The sequence below is a fragment of the Cololabis saira genome, chromosome 1, assembly GCF_033807715.1.
Source record: "Cololabis saira isolate AMF1-May2022 chromosome 1, fColSai1.1, whole genome shotgun sequence".
Lineage (NCBI taxonomy): Eukaryota > Metazoa > Chordata > Actinopteri > Beloniformes > Belonidae > Cololabis > Cololabis saira.
Genome location: NC_084587.1, coordinates 48383848 through 48400326, shown reverse-complemented (window position 1 = coordinate 48400326; position 16479 = coordinate 48383848).

The following is a 16479-nucleotide window of genomic DNA, read 5'->3' as shown; positions in this document are numbered from 1 at the left end:
TGGAGAGGAAAGATCTAGGAGGAAATTAAAGAGGTAAAAGCACAGGAGACAAGACGAGGAGGAGTCATTACCTGGAGATAAGCAGATCAAGACCCTCGGGATGAACAAACTGGGCCAAATATAAGTCTTAAACAGTCTCATTCCTCACTATCCACAGGAGATAGTGGACTGTGGTGAACCGTGAATGGGAAGACGTGTTCGCCCACGTGGATTAAGCAAAGAGTGATTTCATGGTCAAGGTCGGCGGCATGAGCACCGGGAACTGTCCACTTAAAGAGTCTGGGGCCTGGATGAGATTAACACCACAGGTTTCCCTTGAGTTTTGAGTACTCTGATGTCAATCAGGGACAGAGATACGGTGTCATGCAGCGACATTGATAGACAGAAGCAGAGCAAGTGGAGTGGAAACAGGGAAGGGACGAAGAGCGAGACGACATGAAATAAGGAGACAGATCAAATGGAGCATCAAAACGGGGAAACAAAAGCAGAGCGAGAGAAGAAGTCAAAGCACAAACAAGAGCTGATGCAGGAGCAGCAGGATAGGGCTGCTCATGACACACACTAGATTCTGCCACTGGGTACATACATATTCCATTTCTGAAGCTCCCTTTCTTTGAAAACACCACCCCCCCCCCTCTCCCTCGCTTCTATAACTCCCTCCATCCTCCTCCATTCCTCTCCCTTCCTCTCTCTCACTCTCCGTGCCAGAGCACCGCAATAGCAATATGAATAATTGAACGAGCTTGAACCAGGATTGAGAATTTTCTGTTGCGGTTTTGTGTGTGCTGGTGAAGCAGGCGGGCGGGCGGGCGGGCGGGGAGGGATTCATGACAAAAACAAACTCCAAACACACAAACACATCCTGACTGCCCTGTCAGAGTAAATGTGAGAATAACCTTGAACGCACAGAAGCAGACGCAGGCTTTCAGAATGAGTAGCCCGCGTTTGCCGGCTGACTGTGGGGATTTCAGTAAAGAAGAGTATTCGGCTACAGATGTACTGGAGGCTTTTGCAGCCTCCTGTGACATTGAGCTCTTGTTCCGAGTCGGAGTCTGAGGGAACGAGTGCATGCGATGTTTGATATGAATATTCCAGAGCAGACTAACACTGGAGGGGAATCTGCGCTGAGCTGGATCAATCAACTTTCCCAGAGGAGAAGGGGGAAAAAAAGCTCACACTGTACAGAGGACAAATGTTAGGGATGCTCTGCAGTAGATACGAGCGTGTGATACTGTATGATAGCGGAGTGGAGACAGGAGTGCTGCAGTGTGTGTGTGTGTGTGTGTGTGTGTGTGTGAAGAAAGGAGCAACTTCTCTGCAGTGGATGTTTCTCCGTGCAGTACCTGTTCAGGAGCCTGTGAGACGTGAATGAGAAGGGAAGTGTTGCGGTGTGTGTGTGTTCAGGGAAACAGGATGCCATGTTGTGTTTCTACACACCACGGTGTCCAGCCTGACTACGCTGGACACCAGCGTTGTCAGGCCGACCCGAGCAGTTACAATTGCAGTATATGTTGTTGGGTTTCTCTATCTGCTCCATTTCTAGCCTAATTGGCCCAAATCTGCCATTCAGCAGGGCGGCTGCCTGGCCCCTCCATGTGGCCTCCTGAGAGGGAGCATATGTGACACATTAAACCAGAACACACACACACACACCTGTCCACACACCTTGCCTCCGTTCCAGATAATGGAGAAGGATGTGCAAAGCAATTAGGTCCACTGTTTAATGCAAATTCAAAAATCTAGAGCATATACACACAAACACTTCAGGGATGTTACACTTCACCTGCATGCAACCAACGCATGTGGCTTCATTCCACAGCTTTAAATTGGATGTAAGTTTAGGAACTACAGATCATCGGTGGGCAGGATTCCTTTTCTTCCTCACACTCAAGTTTTTGATTCAATAACCCCTTACATCATACTAGAAACTTATCAAGATTATTACAATCTTGAGGTTCAACAACAACAGAAGCTGATGAGAACGCCGGGATTTTTGCAAAAGCCCAATTACTGAATGAAAGTTGGACTTTTTTATGAGTCTATGAACGTCTGCAAAAAATCTTTCCAGGTGTTTTTTCTCTTTGGACAAAAGAGGAAAACCAAACTAACCCAAAAACACACGGAGTCACAGTAACACAGTAACTAAAACACTGCTGCAGCAGTTGGAAAATAAACATTTTGATTAAAGACTGATCTTGGTTCATGCAAAGATCATTCCAATACAAAAAGATTCCCAGCTTCCAGACTGAGAATATTTCCTTCCCTTTTATTTCTAACATTGTTTCTGTAATAATTACAGAGAAAGCAGAATTTCCATGTTTAGTGACAGTCTCCAGGAAGAGCACATGCACACAAACAAAAGCCTCAGTGGCAACTTCAAAGCCGTAAGTTCACGGCTGCCCCCCCAGGATGGAATATGTTGTCCACCCTGGTGGATTTGATAGTACTTTTTTTTTAACCAGGCATTTCCCTTGATGTCTCCAATCAAAGGTGTTGTGGGTTGTGAGAGAAAGATGGCAGATCATGGCTGGGCGGATAGTTTGTTTTCCAGGGCCAGCAACAGAACAAATGTCTTGTGACACTGGGAAGGAATAAGGCCAAGTAAAGCCGGGGCTTTACAGAGGGGCTACAGCTGCACGTATGCGTGGGAAGATTTGAGGTGTTACAGCCATCTGCAGGAAATGTTGACAAAGTAGCGTTAATGATGTATTGATATTTGTCTGACTGCCAACATCAGTTGTGCATGAGCCATTAGCTGTGCCCTTTGGCGAGCCTGCAGGAATTAGACCAATCAGAAGCCGGTTGAGCAAGTCTCTGCTTGTTAAGGAAGAGCTCTCCCTTTTCTCCTTTTGGAGTTTAGTTCAGTGATAAGATAACATAAGAGACTAAATTAAAGCCTCAAAACAAACATTACAGGGCCATATTACATTTTGATAACATGTCGAGACAGCTCTGTGGTGATTTATTAATCTGAGTTTTTGTTTTCCACTGTGACTCATTTTCTGCTTTAAAAATGTAACATTCTCTGTCAGATTGAAAGACATCATGTCAACATTAGTTGAAGTTATAAAATGCATGTGTTTGACTTAGCGTGCAAATGTACAAGCTGCTTGGGCAGAGTCATCGTTAACCATCCATCCCGTCACCGATGGGGATTGATGCAGCCTGGTTTGTTACTTACTTCATCATGATCCAATCAAAGATGCTCTGCCACGACACAATCTGTATCTCCCTGCTACACCCCTGACGTGTGTTTCAGACTGTGCTCCGCCCTCCAGCACACTGGTGTGGACACCAGCGTTGTGCAGCAGACATGCGCACGCCGCCACGCATGAAACTCAAAAAGCTGCACACAGCTCACTGCTCGATTCGAGCTCGTATTGTGAGTTTAACCGCATTGTTTGGCATTGACATGGATAAAAGTGGCTATTCTTTTCCCATTAATGTCATTTCAAGTTATTTCACACTGCCAGCTCGTTAAATCTCCTATGTGGGAGTTTAAAAGGGAACATCTGATCCACACTGGAACATGAAACCCAGTAAAACGGCTCCAGCAGCTCAGATGATCAGCAGGCTGGGGACTGAGCTCATATCCAGCAGTGGTGGCCTGTAAAAGCAGCCTCACACATGAGAGAGTTAGGGGGAGAAAAAAGAAAAAGAAAACAACTTTCTTGCATTTTCATTACAAAAAAAAGAAAGAAAAAAAAACCCTATCAGATGTTTGCAAATGGGCATTTAAACAAGACTTAGGATTTTAGTAACAGGTCCTGTAGACGCCGCTCCAACTGTTTGGTACGAGGCGGATCAATCATGCTTTGAGCTTCTATTGTTAATGACCCAGGGAAAATTCCACCTGCACAGGGAAGGGGGGATTAAATGAAATAGCAGTTACATTTTGGAGGCAAACATAACGCCATCTGTTAAAGAAACTAAGGAAGGACGGCTTCTTTGGCACAAAATAAAAGACTAACAATTACTAACTGCACAGAGGCTGTTACCAAGCCTGGACCTGGTTGAATGCTTAAACCTTTTTTTTTAATTCAAAATATATTGGAACGCAATATCCTAAACATCATTTATTTTAAAAATCAGCTGGTTTGTTTCACATTAGAAATTTGGAAGAGTCCAAATGTTGGTACACCACTGCATAGCTTTCAAACTCTTCATACAGATTTGATTTGTTGCTTCTTAACGAGATTTTCAAAAACCTAGTTTCAGCGTCCAAACCTCACAGAAGGAGGTGCATTAAACTGTGTGTGTGCAGATGTAATTTAACTGGGACATCTGTTGTGTTTAAAGGGTAAAGCAGAACCAGTGAGGGAAATTGAAAGCAAACTCTGCCGCTCAATGAGCTTTGTTAACTGCTTACTGCATCCCAGCAAGCTAAATCAAGAGGCCTCGCCGAGCTGCCACTTAACTGCTACAATGCTTGACAAATGCTCTCATGATAATACCCAGCGAAATGTTGCTTGCCAGTCGTGACGACGCTTCTATTCGACATGATTCAGCTCTGCATAAAGCCTCACTGGCAAGAGCATTGTTTAGAGTATTGATGCTGCAGCAGAAACATTACATAATATACCAAAAAAAGTTGGGAATTATATAAGCAAGCAAAGGGAGGCAGGAACTTGTTCTTGGATCAGCGGCTGGGGACGGAGAGCTGGCAGATGATGGAGAGAAACAGTCAGAAAGAAGAGAATCAAAACAATGATTCAGCAGCTGAGTGAAAACCAAGAAGATGCCACGTGGCCTGCAGAGCTCACCATGACAAAGAAGAGACGGCTGAGACTTCAAACCAAAGCAGAAGGACGAGATCTGACTTCTCCTCGGATCAGTGAACTTCATGTCGAATAAAACCTGACAGGACACATAATAAGAGAAATGTGGAATTAAATGAGCTAGCATGACATTCTGATGGATTTCAAATAATACTACAGAATATTTATGTAAGAAACATTGTTTCTGTCAAATGGACTTCAAGTTTTTGTAGGCCAAGATGGATAACTGTTATGGTGTAGGATTATTCTGGTTGGGTTTTGTATACTTTTGTCATACATTGTACATTGTTCTTTAGTTTTGCTGGTTTGTTTTGTTTAATCTGGGTTTAGTTTGATGTTGGTGTTCTCAGATCTGGTCTTATTTTCTCTCCTCTGATCTTGTCTGTTTCTGTTAACTTCACTTCCTGTTTTACTTTGAAGGTCTGTCTTTGGGGTCCAGTCCTCGAGGGCCGGTGTCCTGCATGTTTCAGATGTTTCCTTGCTTTAACACACCATCAAGGTCGGAACAAGTCTGTTGATGACACAGCCATTTGTTTCACGGTGTGTTGAAGCGGGGAATCATCCAAAACATGCAGGACTTGTCCTCAAGGGCCAGGGTTGGAGAACACTAGTGTTATGGAACAAGGTTTGGGGACAGTAGTGGGAATTTCACCTGAATATCATGTTTACGAAACTGTTTCTTTCTCGAGGACCAGAATTGAGGGGCCCTGTGTTAGGCTGTAGGGGCTGACTAATTGGCATAAGGAAATTAGATAATTTCCTCTTGTGGGGAGACCGTTTTGGCTTGAAGGCCCACCCACTTCCTGGTTGTTGCATGTTCTTAGCTGTGCAGACTGGATGGTTTGCTGCAGTGTGAGGCCAGCAGAGCCTGGGTGCCTGCGGTGGCTGATCCGGTTCGCCTAGCTCCTCTCCTTCTGGAGTATGACAGCTGGATTCCTCTTGGATTATTGTCCTGGATAAGGTGAGTACTGGAACACTGCTCTGCTTGTCCGGGCTCTGTCTGTGTGTCAGTTTGGGCTTGTTTCATTTCAGCTTCGCTGAGTTTGGCATTGGTCCGGCTCTGCGGGGTTTGACCCTGCAGCTTCATCAGGGAGCCTTGCTTCCGGGGATGGGCAGTTTTTTGTGATTTATTTTTAAGGGGAAGTCTTGCTTGTGTATGTGGGATTTTGGAGAATATTTTATGGTGACCCTCTTTTAATTGTCTACTATGTGAGCGGCACATATGAGACGGGTGTTTTTCGTTTGGTATGGACTGCTCTTCCTACAGGCTGACTGGACCTGAGTGCCTACTGGGTCTCTACACTTTATACACATTACACTTATACTGAAATTCTTTGGGTGCAATTCCCAAGTTTGCGCTGTTGGACTTCATTCCATAAAAAAAAAATCATCAATAACATCTTGTTAAACCTACGTGTGTGTTGCCACATATATCTTGTCTCTTTCCTGCTAGTCCATCCGTTTGCCATCCCGGTCTGCTCATCATCCTTGCTGTGTGGTTCCTGGCTCACTGGCTTTCCTTGTTTAGGATTTCCATCATTTTTTGTCAGAGGCATTTTGGATTTCCTGCTTTTTGTTGCTAAATACTTTTGTTTTGAAACTCCTGCCGTCTCATCTCCTGTTCCACTCCCCGCATAAGGGTTTACTTATTACGGACTCACTGGATCTTACTGTGATCTCTCCTCAATTTAAAGAAACTTTAATTCCTCTGTCACTCAGAGAGGGTCACAAATGGAATCCTGAATCAGTTCACATTGGGAACGATGTGAGAAACAGTCACCGATCCATCTGAGTCAACGCAGACACAGTCAACTATGAAAACTCATCGACATGTTAAAATAAAGTGGTTCCTGTAATTGTCATCCCAGGTGTCCTAAAACTTCAGTCAAACTCTTTAAAGGGTTAAAGTTGTTGGCCTGCTGCTTGGTATCATGGTATTCACCACCCTGAACATGGACTGGAAAAAGCAAAGGGAAAAGTTAACAGAGCAGATCAGAAAGAACATTCTAGACAAACATGTTAGAGGCAAAGACGTAAGTTCCTGTAACTACAGTTGGAAGCTTGATTCAGATGTTTAGGGTCCACAGGACTGTAGCCAGTCTCCCTGGACTCGGACACAAGAGGAAAACTGAGACTGAAAGAGAGGGATAATACGAATAGTAACCAAAAAACCCAGTAAAACTTCCACAGAGATTCGAGGTGAGCTCCAAGGTCAAGGTACATCAGTGTGAGATCACATCATCCATCAGTGTTTGATCCGAGGCAGGCGACAAAGGAGGACTCCTTCGTTGAAAACAAATTGTGAATAAGGCAGAATGGAATTTGTCAAAATAGACAGGTGGAGCGATTCATGAGGATGGACCTGAATACCTGTGCACAGGTGCACAAGTCTCTCTGAGAGTTACGGAAATCATCTGATTGCAACAAAATATTTAATTGACAGTCTCAAATAATTTGTCAAGGCTCATTTTCAGTTATCTAAATTAAATTTCAGTGTGGGTTTTTCTTTTTTTAACGGAGAGTAAACAATTTGTCCGTGTGTGTATTTATGTTCATAAAACCCTAATTTGGAGGTGCCCAGTGTTTAATCTGGTTTCTATTGTTGTAATCTATCTTGGAAAAATCTGAAGGCCTTTACTCAGTCCATGTATGTATTTAGTTATGAACTACAGAGTAGAGGTGGAAAAAAGTCTGAGTTTTAGACAGCCTACACTTAATATATTTCCCATTCCCATCCATCAAAAAACCTGTCAGCTCCTTCCCCATGGCAGTATGCCGCAAGAGTAGGAATTGCACAAAAAAGCATGGTTTGTCTTTTTTGAAACTGATGGATTTGAGATTTCAATACATCTTTGATAAAAATGAACCGTACTGTGATCAAGGTGTTGAAATCTTCCAAAAATGGGAAGATTGTGAACTCTGCAGCATGAACCGCATTAGGCTCCAGGTGGGATAAAGGACCAAATCCCTCTCAAACTCTCCCAGACCACTTTACCAATTAAAGCTCTGACATCCCAAAAAGAGACAACTTGAGCCATATGCACACTAATGCATCCATTTTTCTCCCTCTAAGTACACACAGGTAGCTCAAAGACTCATTACACATTCCCTTAGGGATTTTTGAGAATCTTCTCTCTGTTCCACTTAACTCTCAGACTGACCTCAGCAAAGACAAATCTTATTAAAGTGTTCACTATCATCCATTCAAGACCCGGTTTGTCATGTGCTGGTCGGCAGTGAAGATGTCTCTCTGACAGTAATGACAAGAAGAGAAACAGCAGCAATTAACACATCTAACAGAATTCAAGATGAACTACATGAAATGAATGAGAATTGAAATATTAAGCTGTGGAAAACTCTGAATTGATGATTTATCGGTAAAATCCTCCCTCGTCTGTCAGAAGGAAACATCTGCAGACATTTCCACAAGAGAACTGCAGATGGGGTTTTTGTTCTCTTGTATTTTAAAGATTTGGTGGCAAACAGCATTGCCAAAAATTTTTTAATAGAATACACAATCAAATTTTTACACGACATGAGAGGACAGTACATCAGAAAGCACAGCAATGGAACCGAAAACACAAGACCCTACATGAAGCCACATTTGCTTTGTTGTACTAAGTTGTTACTCTGATGGTTTTATATTTTTGTTTTAGTGTTGTATGTTTTATCTTGTTTTTGTCTAAAGTTTACAGGAGTAGCATCCAAAAGACACAGGGGTTAACATTCGGGACAAAGGGGAACACAGGGAGTCAAACAAGAAATAACACTTGAAAAATGGAAGATGGAGTTAAGAAAACAAGCCGCACACACAAAACTGGAGATAAAAGGAAAAATAACTAGAAACAAGACAAGAACATAAACACACGGGAGACTCAATAAAGACTCAAGAAAATACACTCCCAAATCCTAAAACCATAACAATTTTGTGAAATATTACACATTATATTTTAATGAGAAAAAAAAACTGTTTTTACTGCTATTGCTTTTGAAAAAGTCATAATGTCGTGTCCATGTTTGCATTTGTTTCCTGTTTCAATCCATTTTTGATTTCATTGTGCAGATTTCTTTTGTTGTGTTTCTGTTTTTATGCTGTTTTATGTTTTTTGGGGGTTTATGTTCTTATTAATGTTGGGTTCTATCTCATTGTCATCTTTTCTGAAATATTGTGCTGAGATCCATTTATCCCACTAAAAGGAAAATACAAAAGCACACCCCACCAAATATACTGGAACTCGTGGTGTTTCAGTACACTTTCAGCAGACTGTTACTACTCTGCTTGGCTATCCTTGAAAATCAGTTGGAAATATCTGTAATAATACAGCTATAAGGACAGTGTTACTATGAAGAGGGGAACTCTGGTGGAGAAGGAGGACGCCACCTGGGGACGACCACAGAAAGGTCAACATGTACAACAATCCTTTACCAGAATTCCCAGCAAGGAATGAAACACATAGACCTCAGGGTATCCTCAGACGCTGCCTGCATACAAACTAACCCACTCTCTCACACACAAACACATCCCTCGCACAAGAGAACACAAAAACCTGATGCATCAAGGAGTGTTACCTTCAATAAGAACGGTACAAAAAGCAGGAGGTGTGGTCTTTGCTCATCTACTGTCTTGGCTCCTTTAATCTCCATCCAGATCAAAACCACCGCAAGGCTTGGGTGTACTGTAACTGCTCCAGGAGAGAGACACACACTTCTAATATTTAATGGCTGCAGACTGTCAGCTCACGGAGAGCTGGGGACCGCATGAAACACTGTTTGATGGTTAAACCAAGTAGGGAGAAATCATCTGGATAAAACCTCTGGGATAAGGGGGACCGAAAGCACTTTATCTCTTCATTCTCTTGGAAGTCATTCATCTAAGAGAATTGGATATTGTTTTGGAACATAAAAAGAGAAAAAGCAGAAATCTGTGCTCAGTCTCTGTGATTCTGCACGGTTAAATGTGTCTGCTTACATCGGTTACAAGATTTCATAGGGACCCTGTTTGTGTTTCATGTAGAAGACATCAAACCAAGACAGTAAAAAAGAAGAAAAAACATCTAATTTGTTGCATGGGATTAGAGGTCTGCATTAGTGCTCACCAAAGCTCACTGACGCAATTTGGGAGTCTGATCTGTCAAAGGAGCTACTATAGCACAAAGAGGGGATTGGACAGCTGCAGACTGATCACAAGAGCCCATGCTGACTAATGTTCACCCCCCCAGCTGCCCTGCAATGGAAGGAGGAGACCTGGTGAGACCAATAATGTTTCTCTCATGTCGCCTGCACACTCGTGTGCATGTGCTCTGGGAACAGATGGCAGCAAGATTCGGAGAACAGGAAACCAGGAGAGGCGGCATCCTGCTCTGGGTGATGTACTATGAGCTGACTCGGCCTTTACATTCTCAGAAACTAAAGTCTGATCCGCTGTGGACACATTTAAGGGCTTGAAAAGGATCTCCTGCAAATATATTGTTACCTGTTACCTCAGATTTCCTGTCTTGAGGTCTTGTGCGAGTTCTTTTCTGGATTAGACTTTTTTTAGCAGCTTGAGGAAGGGAGGTGTGGTGCCTGTGATATTGGGCAGATTATTTTAACGTTGCAATGGTAAACTTTACACTTCCATTAAAGTAGCAACAATGGCTTTTTGGTTATTCTGTCATGAACCAAGTGGCATGACAGTTTCTGTCGCCCTCATTCCACTCTACACCTGCTTTACATCCGCAATTAACCCCCTGGTCTTAATCAGCTCATCCTCACTTGCATACATACCCTGGCTTCACCTTCAGTCCCTGCCGGATCGTCACCGTGTTTCATGTCCTGTACCTGCCCGTCAGGCGGAGCGTCTGCCCGCCAGGCGGGGCGTCTGCCCGTCAGGCAGGGCGTCTGCCCGTCAGGCCGGGCATCTGCCCGCCCACCAGGCGGGGCGTCTGCCCGCCAGAAAGGGCGTCTGCCCGCCCGTCAGGCGGGGCGTCTGCCCGTCAGGCGGACTGTCTGCCCCGCCAGGCAGGGCGTCTGCCCGTCAGGCGGGGCGTCTGCCCGCCAGGCGGGGCGTCTGCCCGTCAGGCGGACTGTCTGCCCCGCCAGGCGGGGTGTCTGCCCGTCAGGCGGGCGTCTGCCCGCCAGGCGGGGCGTCTGCCCGCCCTGCATCCCCTCCGTCAGCATGCCTGCCCGGTCACCGCCTCAAGCCCTCCTGCAGTTCTGATTTGGATCGGCAGTCTACCTTTTCCACTTGCCTCACCAGCAATAAACCATCTCCCTTCAACTCCTCTGAGTCTCCGTGTCGGTTTCTAGCTAAAGTGTGACATATTCATGTGGAAATATAATTTTAAACATGAATATTTGATTACTTTTATGAACGGAAAGTGGCCTCCAACTCTACTATTGGTAAATAACCATCCAAATAACCTTGGACCCCTATCCCAATCATCTGTTTCTTCCAAGTGTGTATTACTTTACAAGCTGAGTCACACATACTGTAAGCAAGAATGAAACGAGCTCAGAGATACAGTGGACATCATGACACGGGCAACTAAGAGACTGAAGAAAGGAATGATGGAAGAGAAAATGACAGAGTGACCAAGCAATAAATAATAAAGTAATAAATAAGTCAGGCTAGTAATAGTAATAGGATGGTAATAAATCAGGTTTTAGAGGGAAGAGACTCAACAAGAGTAAATCTAGGAAAGCGAATTCACCCCACACCTATAGGGGCACCTGCTGAGCTAAAGACTGCTAAATGTGTCATGGTTAGGTTGTTTTAGGACCCAAGTGCAGGAGACAGAGGGAGGCTGGAGGCAAGAGTTCTCAAAACAAAAAGGATTTAATCCACAAAAAGGCAAAACAAGGCGCTGCAGAGCAGGATGAACAAAAAACCAGGATCATAAAAAGGGTACGAGGAGACATGGAGGAAGACACAGTACGGACCGACAGGGAACCAAGGAATGACAAGACAAGATATACTGAGGGGATAACGAGACAAGACGAGACACAGGTGTGGACACAATCAGGGCAGATGGGACACAGGCGGGGCAAGACAGAAACTGAAGGCAAACTGGAGGCTGGGGGAATGTCAACCTTGACAAAATGTCTCTGTGCTGATTTAAAGGAGCTGTATGTAAGAGCAATAATAAAACGAATCATAAAATGACCCCGATATGTCAACAGACATTTAAAAATCATCTTCATTTCAAATACTTATGTCACTGACAACAGCACTCAAGCCAGGATATTCCAGTTTAAAAAGAGGAGTTGCAGCCCTCAACTGATGTTTATGTTGTCATTTTTTGTTTTGGCCTGAAGCTCCACCCTCCACCTATCTCCCAATCACCAAGTCAGTATTGTTTCTGAAGCTCCACCCTCCACCTATCTCCCAATCACCAAGTCAGTATTGTTTCTGAAGCTCCACCCTCCACCTATCTCCCAATCACCAAGTCAGTATTGTTTCTGAAGCTCCACCCTCCACCTATCTCCCAATCACCAAGTCAGTATTGTTTCTGAAGCTCCACCCTCCACCTATCTCCCAATCACCAAGTCAGTATTGTTTCTGAAGCTCCACCCTCCACCTATCTCCCAATCACCAAGTCAGTATTGTTTCTGAAGCTCCACCCTCCACCTATCTCCCAATCACCAAGTCAGTATTGTTTCTGAAGCTCCACCCTCCACCTATCTCCCAATCACCAAGTCAGTATTGTTTCTGAAGCTCCACCCTCCACCTATCTCCCAATCACCAAGTCAGTATTGTTTCGGCATCCGGGTTGCCAGCTCGGCTCTAATTATCGCAGCCATGGCAGCCTACGTTCCTGCTGCATTCTGCAGCCTACCTGGCAACCTCTGGTCGGGGGGAGGAGGGGGAGGGTACACGCCGCTCAACAATATTTTGAAAGTGACTGCAGTATCAGTTTTGGCCATTTCTTACAGACGGCTCCTTTAAGTTACTCCACAAACGAGTCACTTGACCTGAATTTGTACTGGCTCCCCTTAGACCTGATTCAATTGCTTAAAGTTCGTAAATATTTCCAGTGACTTGAAGAGTTTCTTGAAGATTTTCTGTGATCTCCGTATACATTTGTAGCTCAATTGGTTGAAATAAATGTTAAACCCCTGAGTCATAATCTGAAGGCTGAAGCTGCCTTCAGACTACATGACTTTAAGGCCAACTTGCAGTTTGCTGTAAGCCCACCCCCCCTAAAAAAATAAAAAACTTTTGATCTGGAGCAAATCAGTGCACAATGAGAGCTCGCCAGCTGGCATGCAATACCTTCACTTCAAGCGATGAACAGAACATGTGGCTGGGGAAGAAAGATTAAAAACCACCAACCATCAATTAAAAGATGACCACTTCACAAGCATTTGATCATTATATGGTCAAAGTAAAACCGAAGCTGTGGCATTTTTCAGGTTGGGGGGTGGAATTTAATTTTTTTTTTTTTTTTCCTACAGAAAGGGGTGTATTTAGTGGTGAAAAAGATAGAGCTCTACTCTCTCTGACAGACTCCAGATCATCAGAGGGAAGGGAGTATAGTCAGACAGAAGATCAATACCACATCTTACATCTCTTAACGGTACGAAGATAGATTATAATTAGTTGATGTTTAGATCTTTTGAGAGTCGTGTGAGACTTCTCTTACTGCACTTGTGACTTGATTGAACTACTTCTCAATTTCTAGGAAAATTGAAGGAAAAAAGAAAAGAAAAACCAGTAAAGTAGAAATTTGTTTTTGGTAATAAAACATTTCTCTCTCTCTCTTTTTAAAGTAAATAAATAAAAGTAGTGATGGCCTCGTGGAGTCATAGTCAGGGACATAAAATCTTGATGGATTAGCCGACCACAGTTAGATCTATGATCAAATCAAGATCCAGGTCCAGGGGCTCACCTGAATCCGCAGACGCACCTGGGCCCAACACAGCTCAGTAAAATGCTGGATGTCGGAGTCAGAGTCGCTGTTTGCCTTGTTTCTTGTAAATGTACTGTCATACTCAAAAGGATGCACATAACAGAAAAAGTTTGAAGTAAACACAATAAACTTGTGCTCTAAAGAAAGATTCAACAACTCGGCTACCTGTGAGCAGCAGCAACTGACATGTGTTGGGGGTCTGCAGGTGGGATCCTCCTTCAGCCAATGTTGTGTTTAATTAATCCCACGGCAAACAGTGACCTCTGGCATCCGAGACTCCCTCCCCTAATGCCAGCGCTCACTGCTCCCCACCAACACGACAATCTCCAACCTGCAACATGGCTACCTCAACCAAAATAGCAAAGCCACCAGAGAGAGCAGGGAAGAGGAGGCCGGGGCCGGTAGGGCTGTCTGTTCGGACTGGAACAATCCACTGCTGGACTGGGCCAGAGCAGTACCGTTGCAGCTCAGCCTCATCTGTGCGATGTGAGCTGCTGTTTCCAAAAGCTGGAGGGGTTTTTGTCAAAAAAGAAACTGACAAAGCCCCAAAACTGTTTAAAAAAAATTGTTTCTCTATAATATCATTGAACCCTCTTTCCAAGTGCAAAATCACATCCCAGTTACACAAGCACACCCGATCACCATCTCAGCACATCTTTCCCCCAAGCACAGCTGCCCCCAACACAACGTTACCTACATTTACAAAATCAACTGAACGGCCACTCTTGGGTTCCAGTTCCTGTTCTTGATTGGATTTGGAACCACCTCCCCGACTATAGCGTATAGCGCTTAACTCCTCTGTTAAACTAGACATGGCTAGCTGAAATATTCCTTTTTCCTACCATACTAGATGCCTAACCACTTCCTAATATTGGAGCTATGAAATCTTTTGATCCTCTCTAGCTGAAATCTCTGCAACAACACTGAAGAAAATCTTCTCCACTGCATTTAAAAGAGAAATAATCTGGAACTGACTCAAGTCCAAAGATTCGTTGTCCGTTAGAGTGAAGACACCCCCTGCCCTACGCCATGCTATTGGAAGTATTTGTTTCTCAGACTATTCTCACCTGCCCTTCACGGAAACATAAGGATATCAGGCCCACCTTTATAGACCTGGTAGGGGACTACACTCTGGGGCCGGATGAGCCTTTGCACGCTTGATTACTTAGTGGAATTTCCTTCGACTTAGGTGCCCTAACATCCATTTCATGACTTCACTCTCCTAATGGTTGCATATCAGGCAGAAAACTTACTTTTTTTCCTTCTCTAGATCTGAATAGGTCATTCTTAAATACTCCTCCACCTTTAGTCTTGTTGCTTTAAGCGGCCCTTCTTTTTCCTGGTTAAACAATCATTTAACAAACTTGTAAAAAGCTTTTTCCCAGGATGTTCTGCCCTTCTAAGTACCCTCAGTCGGCTCTCATTTCCTCTCGTAAAACACTTCCTCCCTTCTCTTCTTCTGCTGCAATTTCCACTGCTTTCTTAACAGTCTCCTTTCCTTAACCACCTTCTCTATTTTTCTTAGCTGTCTAGAGTTACCTAACTGTATCCTCTCATCCCTTTTTTCTATCATGCAGCCCCAACCTCTCTACCGTATGAAATTGCATCTTGTACCTTTCCTAATCTTTCTAATGCATTCCTTTTAAGGCTGCTTAAAATGCTCAACAAATCTTAAACTGCCACCTATACTTAATTTACCCGAGGCAATTTAAGTCCAACGTTTTGCTCCATGTCTCTCCCACCGACTGGTGTGCTAACCTCACCTGCATCCCTTCTTACCTACTCACGCTCCTCCTCGGTGACACTATTACTGATTTTCTACGAATTCTGGGTTTCTACCTCTCTGTGGACTTCATCCGACTGATTCAACTGACTTCTTAAGAAGTGTTAATCAATGTGGCCACTCTGTCCTTTCTTTCCTAAACATTTCTTCTTTCCCTGATGCGTCCTGAGGCCTTTGATTGATGTTACGTTTCCTGCACAGGATTTCTTGTTTAACTTTTTACTACACAACATTAAATAACACATACAATTAGCTATTTTTAAATAAAAAACACCTCAAATTTAGTCTTCTTAATTTCTAAATTGTAATTTTTTGTATGATTATAAACACGTCAGGTAATTTTATGGGGTTTTTTTTATTTATTTTTTTTAAAGTTGTTTTATCACAAACCTTTTTTTATTATGGGGTTGGGACAGAGGTCTCAGAAATTCATGTTTCAGATATCTTAATCTTTAAAATGAGACCATTTCAGAGGGAAGTGGCAAAAAACAAAGCCACAACATTGTTTGATGTTGGATTTTTAATTTGGTAATTGATTTGGGCAGCAAAGATTCTTATTCACAGATTTTAGTTTATGGCCTCCTTAAACTGACTCTTCATCTAATCGTTGCTCTTTTTTGGTCAAAGATCTGTGGAATTTCTTCAGTCTGATGCATATGTGAGTGCAAGTACTTAAAGGGGACCTATTATGGCATCTAATACCTATTTTAAACAGGCCTTGAATGTCTTAAAAACAAGCTCTTGATTTTTTTTTGCTAAATAAATTAGAAATTCAGCCTCTAAACCACGTTTTTATCTTCCCATTCTCTAACTTCATTATCTATGCAGGATTCTGAGTGGGCGGGGCTATGATAATGAGGCTCTGTGCTGATTGGCTGCCTGAATGACACGATACACCGCTACGAAAAAATGGTGGAAGCTCCGGCCGGCGGAGTTAGTTGTGGGCGTGGTTTCACACATCGGAGGCCATCGCTCCTGTCGTTCCGTAACGACGGGAGCAGAATCTGAACGGCTCGTAGAAGCCACA